Here is a 10,689-nt window from a genome sequence, read left to right as displayed (position 1 = left end):
CGAAGAACCTGCTGGTCACTCTGACAGAGCTCCTCTGTGTAGATTGGAGAAGCTTCCAGAAGGACAATCATCTCTGCAGAACTCCACCAATTAGGCCTTTATGTTAGAGTGGCCAGATGGAAGCCACTCCTCAGTAAAATGCACTTGAGAGCCTGCTTGTAGTTTGCCAAAAGGCACCTAAAGACTCTCAGACTATGAGAAACAACATTTTCTGGTCTGATGAAACCAAGATTGAATTCTTTGACCTGAATGTCAAGTCTGGAGGAAACCTGGCACCATCCCTACGGTGAAGCATGGTGGTGGCAGATTCATGCTGTGAGCATGTTTTTTAGCGGCTGAACTGGGAGACTAGTCAGGATCAAGGGAAAGATGAACGGAGCAAAGTACAGAGATCCTTGATGAAAACCTGCTCCAGAGCGCTCAGGACCTCAGACTGGGATGAAGGTTCACCGTTCAACAGGACAACGACCCTACGCACACAGCCAGGACCGGACTTGAACCTGATCGAACATCTCTGTATAGACCTGAAACTAGATGTGCAGTGACGCTCCCCATCCAACCCGACAGAGCTTGAAAGGATCTGCAGAGAAGAATGGGAGAAACTCCCCAAATACAGGTGTGCCAAGCTTGTAGCGTCATACCCAAGAAGACTTGAGACTGTAATCGCTGCCAAAGGTGATACAACAACGTACTGAGTAAAGGGTCTGAATACTTATGTAAACGTGATAAATATTTTTTGCTTTGTCATTGTGGGATATTGTGTGTAGATTGAAGGGGGGAAACTATTTAATCAATTTTAGAATAAGGCTAACGTAACAAAATATGAAAAAAGTCAAGGTGTCTGAATACTTTCCTAACGCAGAGGAAGTCCAACTCTTGGCTGAGGCTGGAAGGGCTGAGTTGAAAGATCAGAGCTGCTTCCAGGTCAACACATAAGACCTCCAGCTAAGGAACAGGGGAGAGAGAGAGAGGGTCACTCAATAGGGTATTATGTGGGTCAAAGAAAGTACAATGGTATATCAATCTGCCGTGTTTTGAGAGCCATTGGTAAAAAGCAGTCTGACATGTGGTGAAGCCCAGAAAGTTATCATAGGCTGTATTTGTGTAATGTTTGATGTTTGTGAAATCCTAATAAATGTATCATTATGTCATATCCAGCTGATTTCAACCCAGTCCTACTCTCTGGGCTACAGACTGAGATCAGCCTTGCTCTGGGTGGTCAGTGCACACAAATGTGTTACCTGGTTCAGCTGATGTTGAGATAGTGAGGTTGGGGATGTCAGAGAGTCTTGAGAAGTACCTACTGGGCCGGGTCAGAATCTGGGAGGGGTCCATCTGCGAGACGAAAACAGATTCAGAAAAATGCTACTGTCAGTAGTTTGTTGACCACATACCAGTCAACCATAGTGTAGATGTATGATTATTAAACATTATTATCTGTGCCTTTTTTGTGAATCAAAGTAAGCTCACCTCATCAGTTGGGTGCTCGGTCAAAGGGAAAGAAGTCTGGCCATCCATAAAGAGCTTGATAAAGGATGAGTAGCAGAGCACGGGAACCCTGGGGCCTTCAATGTCCTCTCCAACATCTCAGAGTTAAGATGGGGGACCAGGCTGGAAGGGAAACAAAACAATACACATACAGAACTCGCATATAAACAAGAAAATGGATGACACTGAGGATGACACTGACAGTTTGACCAAGTAAATATATCTATAAAATGATAGAGGCATCAGTCTTGTGTATTCCTCTAATGTTACCATGGCTACAGGCTGGTATGGGCCTTGTTCTTGATTTTTTTTAAACATATATAAATACCCAACATAGCATCGGAGACACAAAATGTTGTATGATAAACATTACAGTTATGTGGTGTTTTGTTAATGTAAAAGGTGTTTTAGTCTGTTGAATACATTACTATTACATTGTTTAGTATGTAGGGCTAGGAGTTCCCTGACCACGTAACCTAACCAGGAAAATCCAGTGCCCACACCTTTCCCACCCACACTACTAGCACTGACTTTGAGGGAAATGTACTTACTATAACTGTGATATTTGGTTGTCCCATCTAGTTAAGATGAATGCACTGACAAATTGCTCTGTATAAGAGCATCTGCTATATGCCAAAAATGTGTAAAAGTACCTAGGGTGTGAGAAAAATTGTGAGGTCGATCACACAGACGAACAGCAGAAACACCAGCAGCTGGGGAGAAATGGCAGTAGAAGAAGACGTGAGCCTACATGCCAGTTTCCACAATGAATTACTTAAAAGGGAGTCTCGTGACAATGATCACGTCTCTAATAGAAAACTGCTGAGTCGTTTCCCTTATCATTTGAGTGTCTCTGCTCCTGAATGATGAATCAGAAACTGTTTGTGTGAAGCCAAAGGTTAGTGCTGAGCATGTGAGAGTCTGTTTATATGTCACAATTACCAAAATATTCCAAGAATCCTACAGTTGCAGCCAAATATAAGGACACCTTTTCACTTTTTTTTAAATAACTCCCAATTTCTTTAAAATAAGTTGACATTTAAAAAATGAAGCATTCAAAGAGAAGAACACCCTCCCCACAATCAATTATGGAGGAGGTGCGATAATGCTGTGGGGTTTCTTGGCTGCCTCTGGAACTGGGGGCCTTGAAAGTGTGCAAGACATCTTGAAATTATTGTATCTCTGCTGGAGTCACTTTTATAAATGAACTTTGACACCTCCTGGAAACAGAAGATACTCTACAGGAATGACAGAGTCCATCCAATCCCCAAGTCCAGAACAGACTATGGGAAGCGCACACTACTACATAGAGCCATGACTACACGGAACTCTGTTCCACATCAGGTAACTGATGCAAGCAGTAGAATCAGATTTAAAAAGCAGGTGAAAATTCACCTTATTGAACAGCATGCATACAAACACATGATAACATATGCACTATACACACATGGATTTTGCATTGTAGATATGTGGTAGTGGAGTATGGGCCTGATGTTTTTTTAATAAAAAATAAAAAAAATGTTTTTAAAATTGTAAAAATGCCTTCATTTTGCAGGACCCCAGGGAGAGTAGCTGCTGCCTTGGCAGCAGCTAATGGGGATCCATAATAAATACCAATACAAATCAGCAGATTATGAAGGTGTTTTGGAGTGCAATGTTCAACCCAGTGTTCAAAAACCGTCTCTGGCCAAGGTTACATAAAAGGCACCCTGGAATGGTCCTCGGAGGAGGACTGGACTGATCTGGAGTGGTGAGCGAAGAGTCCAGATCTGAATCACATCAATAACCTATGGCAAAATCTGAAAAACAGCAGTTGGTGGAGGCCACCCCTCTTCAGCAGTTTGCTGTGAGTGGGCCAAAGTGCCAGTAGAAAGGTGCAGCAAGCTCATTGATGGCCACTAGAAACATTTGTTGGCTGTTATCTTGGATAAAAGCTGTGCAACCAAGTGCTAGCTCTGGGTTGCCAATTGCAATGTTGAAAATCCAATAAGGTGTGAAGACCAAACTTTTTTTTCAATTTCAACTTATTTTAGAAGAAATAAGGAATCATTTGAACAAAGTACAAGGGTGCCAATATATTTTGCCTTAACCGTATATATTAAGAAACCTTATGAAGAAACCGTATGTGTGGGTTTAGTTTTCTTTGCACGTTGACCTCTGTCCTTTAGGTGGTGTGAATTAGATTTTCTTAATTGGCTGTGTTCCACTCTGTCAAAGATTACAAACATGGCTAGTGAATCTATTGAACAAACATCTAGGTTGAGTTTGAAAAACTTTATGATAGGGAAAATAATTGTCCTCACCTGTCAGCCTGCTCTGCCAGAGTGCCTTGGCCACTCCCCTGGCCCTCCCATACACAGTGCAGACAGGCTTCCAGGAGCAGAGGCGGGGCAGAGGGAACGGGGCATGACACCCCTTCTTTGAACTAGCACATGAACTTAATCATCACTCTCAAAAATAACATTGAAATAAAAGTAAACATTTAGTTTGTATAGGAGTATTATCAGTAAATGTTCTATATACACAGGCATGTACGCATGATCCTGTTTTATCTGTAGGCCCACAAGTGACAGTCAGCCAGGACCTGCAGCTGCTGAGGCAGGGGCTGTCCGTCAGTAAGGCGACACCAGAGACACCAACACAGGGGAGAGACAGCCCCACAAATGCTGTCCAACACACACACAAATTACACTCAGTCAGCATAATATATTAAAACTCTCAGATTAAGGTGTACTTCACCTCAGATTAACAATCAGAAGTGTTCCTGGTAGTATAATGTACTGTACACTAGCAGAGACGAGGAGCAGTGGACAGTGAAGACTGATCGGGGATTTGGTTATATTCACTTCTCCTGATGGACAGTTACAGCTCAGGGGACAGCCCCCGCCATGAGCACAGTCTATGGAAAAAAAAGAGGGAAGATATTCCAATTTCTTATGATACAACATATTGTGATGTTTGTCTACCCATGTCTATAGCAGTACAGCTAATAATCTAAGAATGGAACCAATTTACTGTTAATAAGTGTGCTGTGAGATGGTAGTGCAGCAGGCCAGCTTGGAAGCTGCCCTTCCTCTAATACACAAAGAGATGCAGTATAACAATAATACTCAAATCTGGGAAACTCATCATAGTATTTCTGTAAAAATAAGTGTCTTGATTTTAACAGGTTTGGTCCAGATGAGAAGTGAACTATGGATTCACACATGTATTCAGACTGTAGCCAACTTAATCATCCTGCTCTGTTATAGTCCATGCTTCCCTCCCTCTCTTAACCCATATCTGGGCACACCTGATACTAGTTGATATATTCGATGATGGTCTCACAGTCCAGAGTCCTCTTCACTCTGATTTCAAAACAATACTGATACTGAACTGACTTCAACAATGTCTATTGGATGGGTTATAGATCAGTCCAATACTGACCCTGTCTGCTGGTCCATGATGGTGTTAGGAATGTGTGAGCAGACTGTCCTCATGTCTACTGCACAGCTCCCTTGGTCCCCAGGAGAGGGACAAGGTTCTAGACTGTGCAGGTTTAAATCTGTTGCCTCACTTGGGATTCTGGGAGTTTTACTAGGAGACGGAAGGGGGGCGTGTTTCCATAGCGCCAAGTCAGATTTCCTCACAGTCGTATTTGTGTCAGTAACACTCTTCCACAACCCATGATTCTCCTGCTCACCCTGTCTGTCTGCCTCCACATGCTCAAATTCCCCACTCGCTTCAATCGGCAACCTCCTCGCAGCTGGCATTAGTCTGGAAATGAGGTACAGCATCTGCAAATACACACGCGCACATGCACACACACCAATTCAGGGCTAGGCAGGACATGTCTCTGTGCAGTCAAGCAGAGAGGTACAACTGTAGGCGTATGTGACATTCCGCTAAAACAGAAGCCCCCTGCTGCTTGCATAAAGGGCATCTCAGAGTGTGGCTGGATGATAAGAATCATTTCAGAACGTGCATACCGGTACCTTTTTATTGAGACTGCAGGGATGATTCTACTGCTGCGGTTAAAACTGTGACTCAATTCTACAGAGCCCATAGTAAACTGGCAGCCACGCAGAATCTGGCCAACAAAAACAAAGCAGTCCACATAAATACATACTATTATGATAGCACTGTCCTATTGAGCTGTGCCTTTTGGTTTACAATATACTGTGTAATTAGTATCATGTCATCCTAGATGTGTATGTGACAAATAAAATTGGATTTGATTTGATTTAGATGCTGAGGGTCCCTCTCCAGTCTCACCCACCTAACACAGAAGAGCATTATGGTTTTGGGCAGGGCAGGGCAAGGCAGTGCCAGTGCCTCCGGAACAGACACAGGGCCAGGCAGCAGGGGTGGGCACAGCCTGGGAGGCATGAAGGTGCACAATTTAATGACCCCCCCCCCTATAGGGAAGGACAAAAGAAGACTATGAGAGGCTATAAGAAAAAGTAGAGGGGGTAAGAAAGAGAGAGAGAGAGAGAGCAGGAAAATAAGATGGAGAGAGCGAGAGAGAGGGAAAATGAGTTGGAGAGAATGAGAGAGAGAGGGAAAGTGAGATGGAGAGTGAGACAGATCCCACATGATCCCCTTGTTGTGGAGCAGGTCCCACATGCGGTGCAGGAGGGCAGTGAGCAGCTGTCTGTGTCCCAGCAGGATGTTGACAAACTGGGACACCCAGGGGCTCGGTCTTGGGTCACAGAGCACATTAAGCTCAAAGGAGAGAAGTGCAGTTTTAAGCTGACTTGCAGTTACACTTGTGGAGGCTAAGAAGAACATAATATACACAACTATGTGCAGATGGACTGGAAAGAAAATCAAGTAGTGACAATTCTGTATTATTTCTTATTCCGGAGGCGTCCAAAAGTCTCTGGCAGAAGCTCCTGAGGATCATGTTCTCCACCTGAACATAGACAGGACAGACAGACAGTGTGAGAGACTGAAACAGTGAGTGTGGCATCAGAAATAACTAGAACGACAGACAAATAGAGTAGGAAACTAAATAGTTGAGACAGAGCAGAAAAAGAGGAGAAAAACAGTAGAAGAAGAAGAAGAGAGGGAGAAATGCAGAGACAGGAGGACAGTTGGCAGTTCCTGGCATTCCTTCCGACTTTATTGTGCAGCTCAGGGGAAGTCGACTCATCTACATGAAGCTTGATGATTGTCTGGCCAACCAGTTCCTCAGCACATTCAGGGAACACAATACTCAACGTGTGGAAGATCCTGGCCAGACAACTCTGTCAAGTCAGAGATAATAAGACTGGTTTGATTTGTATGTGTGTGTGTGTGTTTTTGTTTAACTATTTGAACAAACAACTGGAATCAACATACACAAAACATCTGTATCAGACTCAAAGCGATAACAGAAAACTGTGTGTTCAGTCAGTGGTTGTATGGCTGTGAGTGTGAATACCAGAACTTACTTTTTGAGTGAATCTATGAAATTCATCCTTATTTCAGGCTTTGCATGCAGCTGACTGGACAGAGACAACGAATACAATACCTGGACAGAGCATGTGAACACACCATTCAATAAAATCCATTCATTTTAAAGCAAGAGAGAATAAGTCTTACCACACGTGGAGTTAGGAGGGAGAAAACGAGTCAGGAAATATGGCCTTCTGAACATGCTGGAGTAGGAAAACAGTGCAAGTGTGGCGACACATACAAAAAGACACAGTGCAGAACACAATACGACATGTATAAGTCATCGGTACATTGATCTCAATAGGTGATTTGTGAGAGTTATGCAGCATTTTGATGCTATATTTTTAGGGTACCTACCAGCCCTCCATGATGACTGTGGCAGATATCCTTCCTGTGCTCTCAAACAAAGAGACTGCCTTGTCCACATCCTGACCTGCCTGACACTGGGGCTGAGAAGGAAGATTGCACACAAACACACAAGACTGATACACACATAATTAACACATGAAAAACATTAATTGAAGAGACACAACCAGCAGAGGGCGCTCAAACCTGCACAAGAGCTCCTGCCCTAGAGACATCCTCATAAAGGCCAATCTCCTGCAGACAGAGAGAGGGGGACCCTGTTCATACAGCTGGAGGAGAGGAGATGAATGAGCTGCTGAATGAGAGGGTTTGTGGTATGGTAAGTCAACCAGTCAGAGTTAGATACATTGGAATAACTGGGTTGTCTCAGCTGATCCATATACGCCTCACATACTGGTTCAGTGACTCTCTAGGCCCTACCTTCAGGTCAGCCAGTCTGGTCTTGGCAAGGGAACCAGTCTGACTAAAGGCCCAGTCCAGCAGTAAAGTGTTAAAGCAGAGCCAGAGTATCTGTCACCTGACCTTCAGGTACTGCGGGGGTCAAAGGACACTTATGTCCGACAGGAACTTCAGCAGGAAAACCACAGACTTCTTACTGTTCCAATGGTAACTGCCGGTGTAACAGTATAACTTTACGTCCGTCCCCTCGCCCATACCCGGGCGCGAACCAGGGACCCTCTGCACACATCGACAACAGTCACCGTCGAAGCATCGTTACCCATCGCTCCACAAAAGCCGCGGCCCTTGCAGAGCAAGGGGAACTACTACTTCAAGGTCTCAGAGCAAGTGACATAACCGATTGAAACGCTATTTAGCGCGCACCGCTAACTAAGCTAGCCGTTTCACATCCGTTACACTGGCACCGCCGAAACACATCCAGGAAGACAGGAGAGAAGTCAACTTTGTCTAAGAGAGGGACAAACATATTGGTATTCTAGTAGCCACTAACTAAACTCTGAGAGGACTAGCCTTAAACCAAATCAAATCAAATCAAATCTAATTTTATTTGTCACATACACATGGTTAGCAGATGTTAATGCGAGTGTAGCGAAATGCTTGTGCTTCTAGTTCCAACAATGCAGTGATAACCAACAAGTAATCTAACTAACAATTCCAAAACTACTGTCTTATACACAGTGTAAGGGGATAAGGAATATGTACATAAGGATATATGAATGAGTGATGGTACAGAGCAGCATACAGTAGATGGTATCGAGTACAGTATATACATATGAGATGAGTGTGTAGACAAAGTAAACAAAGTGGCATAGTTAAAGTGGCTAGTGATACATGTATTACATAAGGATGCAGTCGATGATGTAGAGTACAGTATATACATATGCATATGAGATGAATAATGTAGGGTAAGTAACATTATATAAGGTAGCATTGTTTAAAGTGGCTAGTGATATATTTACATCATTTCCCCTCAATTCCCATTATTAAAATGGCTGGAGTTGGGTCAGTGTCAATGACAGTGTGTTGGCAGCAGCCACTCAATGTTAGTGGTGGCTGTTTAACAGTCTGATGGCCTTGAGATAGAAGCTGTTTTTCAGTCTCTCGGTCCCAGCTTTGATGCACCTGTACTGACCTCGCCTTCTGGATGATAGCGGGGTGAACAGGCAGTGGTTCGGGTGGTTGATGTCCTTGATGATCTTTATGGCCTTCCTGTAACAACGGGTGGTGTAGGTGTCCTGGAGGGCAGGTAGTTTGCCCCCGGTGATGCGTTGTGCAGTCCTCACTACCCTCTGGAGAGCCTTACGGTTGAGGACGGAGCAGTTGCCGTACCAGGCGGTGATACAGCCCGCCAGGATGCTCTCGATTGTGCATCTGTAGAAGTTTGTGAGTGCTTTTGGTGACAAGCCAAATTTCTTCAGCCTCCTGAGGTTGAATAGGCGCTGCTGCGCCTTCTTCACGACGCTGTCAGTGTGAGTGGACCAATTCAGTTTGTCTGTGATGTGTATGCCGAGGAACTTAAAACTAGCTACCCTCTCCACTACTGTTCCATCGATGTGGATAGGGGGGAGTTCCCTCTGCTGTTTCCTGAAGTCCACAATCATCTCCTTAGTTTTGTTGACGTTGAGTGTGAGGTTATTTTCCTGACACCACACTCCGAGGGCCCTCACCTCCTCCCTGTAGGCCGTCTCGTCGTTGTTGGTAATCAAGCCTACCACTGTTGTGTCGTCCGCAAACTTGATGATTGAGTTGGAGGCGTGCGTGGCCACGCAGTCGTGGGTGAACAGGGAGTACAGGAGAGGGCTCAGAACGCACCCTTGTGGGGCCCCCGTGTTGAGGATCAGCGGGGAGGAGATGTTGTTGCCTACCCTCACCACCTGGGGGCGGCCCATCAGGAAGTCCAGTACCCAGTTGCACAGGGCGGGGTCGAGGCCCAGGGTCTCGAACTTGATGACGAGCTTGGAGGGTACTATGGTGTTGAATGCCGAGCTGTAGTCGATGAACAGCATTCTCACATAGGTATTCCTTTTGTCCAGGTGGGTTAGGGCAGTGTGCAGTGTGGTTGAGATTGCATCGTCTGTGGACCTATTTGGGCGGTAAGCAAATTGGAGTGGGTCTAGGGTGTCAGGTAGGGTGGAGGTGATATGGTCCTTGACTAGTCTCTCAAAGCACTTCATGATGACGGAAGTGAGTGCTACGGGGCGGTAGTCGTTTAGCTCAGTTACCTTAGCTTTCTTGGGAACAGGAACAATGGTGGCCCTCTTGAAGCATGTGGGAACAGCAGACTGGTATAGGGATTGATTGAATATGTCCGTAAACACACCGGCCAGCTGGTCTGCGCATGCTCTGAGGGCGGGGCTGGGGATGCCGTCTGGGCCTGCAGCCTTGCGAGGGTTAACACGTTTAAATGTCTTACTCACCTCGGCTGCAGTGAAGGAGAGACCGCATGTTTTCGTTGCAGGCCGTGTCAGGGGCACTGTATTGTCCTCAAAGCGGGCAAAAAAGTTATTTAGTCTGCCTGGGAGCAAGACATCCTGGTCCGTGACTGGGCTGGGTTCCTTCTTGTAGTCCGTGATTGACTGTAGACCCTGCCACATGCCTGTTGTGTCTGAGCCATTGAATTGAGATTCCACTTTGTCTTCACTGTATGAGGGGAAAACACAAAGACTAAGTGTCTATGTGTGTGTGTGTGTGTGTGTGTGTGTGCGTGTGTCTCTGTGTGTGTGTGTGTGTGTGTGTGTGTGTGTGTGTGTGTGTGTGTGTGTGTGTGTGTGTGTGTGTGTGTGTGTGTGTGTGTGTGTGTGTGTGTGTGTGTGTGTGTGTGTGTGTGTGTGTGTGTGTGTGTGTGTGTGTGTGTGTGTGTGTGTGTGTGTGTGTGTGTGTGTGTGTGTGTGTGTGTGTGTGTGTGTGTGCCTTTGAGGCTTGGCTGGGTGTTTGGATTGTACACAAGCAGGGTGGAGA

General features: G+C 45.2%; 1 long non-coding RNA gene across 2 annotated transcripts; it reads right to left on the bottom strand.

Moving 5' to 3' along the window:
• Window positions 1-733: 733 nt before the first annotated feature.
• LOC123992263 lies at window positions 734-7,914 on the bottom strand. 2 transcript variants are annotated; one of them, XR_006831234.1, is made up of 9 exons: window positions 7,264-7,914; window positions 5,747-7,109; window positions 5,463-5,557; window positions 5,171-5,264; window positions 3,792-4,387; window positions 2,142-2,201; window positions 1,471-1,611; window positions 1,242-1,335; window positions 734-945 (listed from the first exon to the last, which is right to left on the bottom strand). It is a non-coding gene; the product is annotated as an uncharacterized LOC123992263 (long non-coding RNA). The 2 variants fall into 2 exon arrangements; XR_006831233.1 differs by having other exon boundaries at window positions 5,747-7,914.
• Between the last annotated feature and the right edge of the window lie 2,775 nt (window positions 7,915-10,689).

Source organism: Oncorhynchus gorbuscha, linkage group LG02 (genome assembly GCF_021184085.1).
Source record: "Oncorhynchus gorbuscha isolate QuinsamMale2020 ecotype Even-year linkage group LG02, OgorEven_v1.0, whole genome shotgun sequence".
Lineage (NCBI taxonomy): Eukaryota > Metazoa > Chordata > Actinopteri > Salmoniformes > Salmonidae > Oncorhynchus > Oncorhynchus gorbuscha.
Note: the sequence above shows the minus strand (reverse complement) of the source record. Positions and strands in the feature narration are given on the sequence as shown.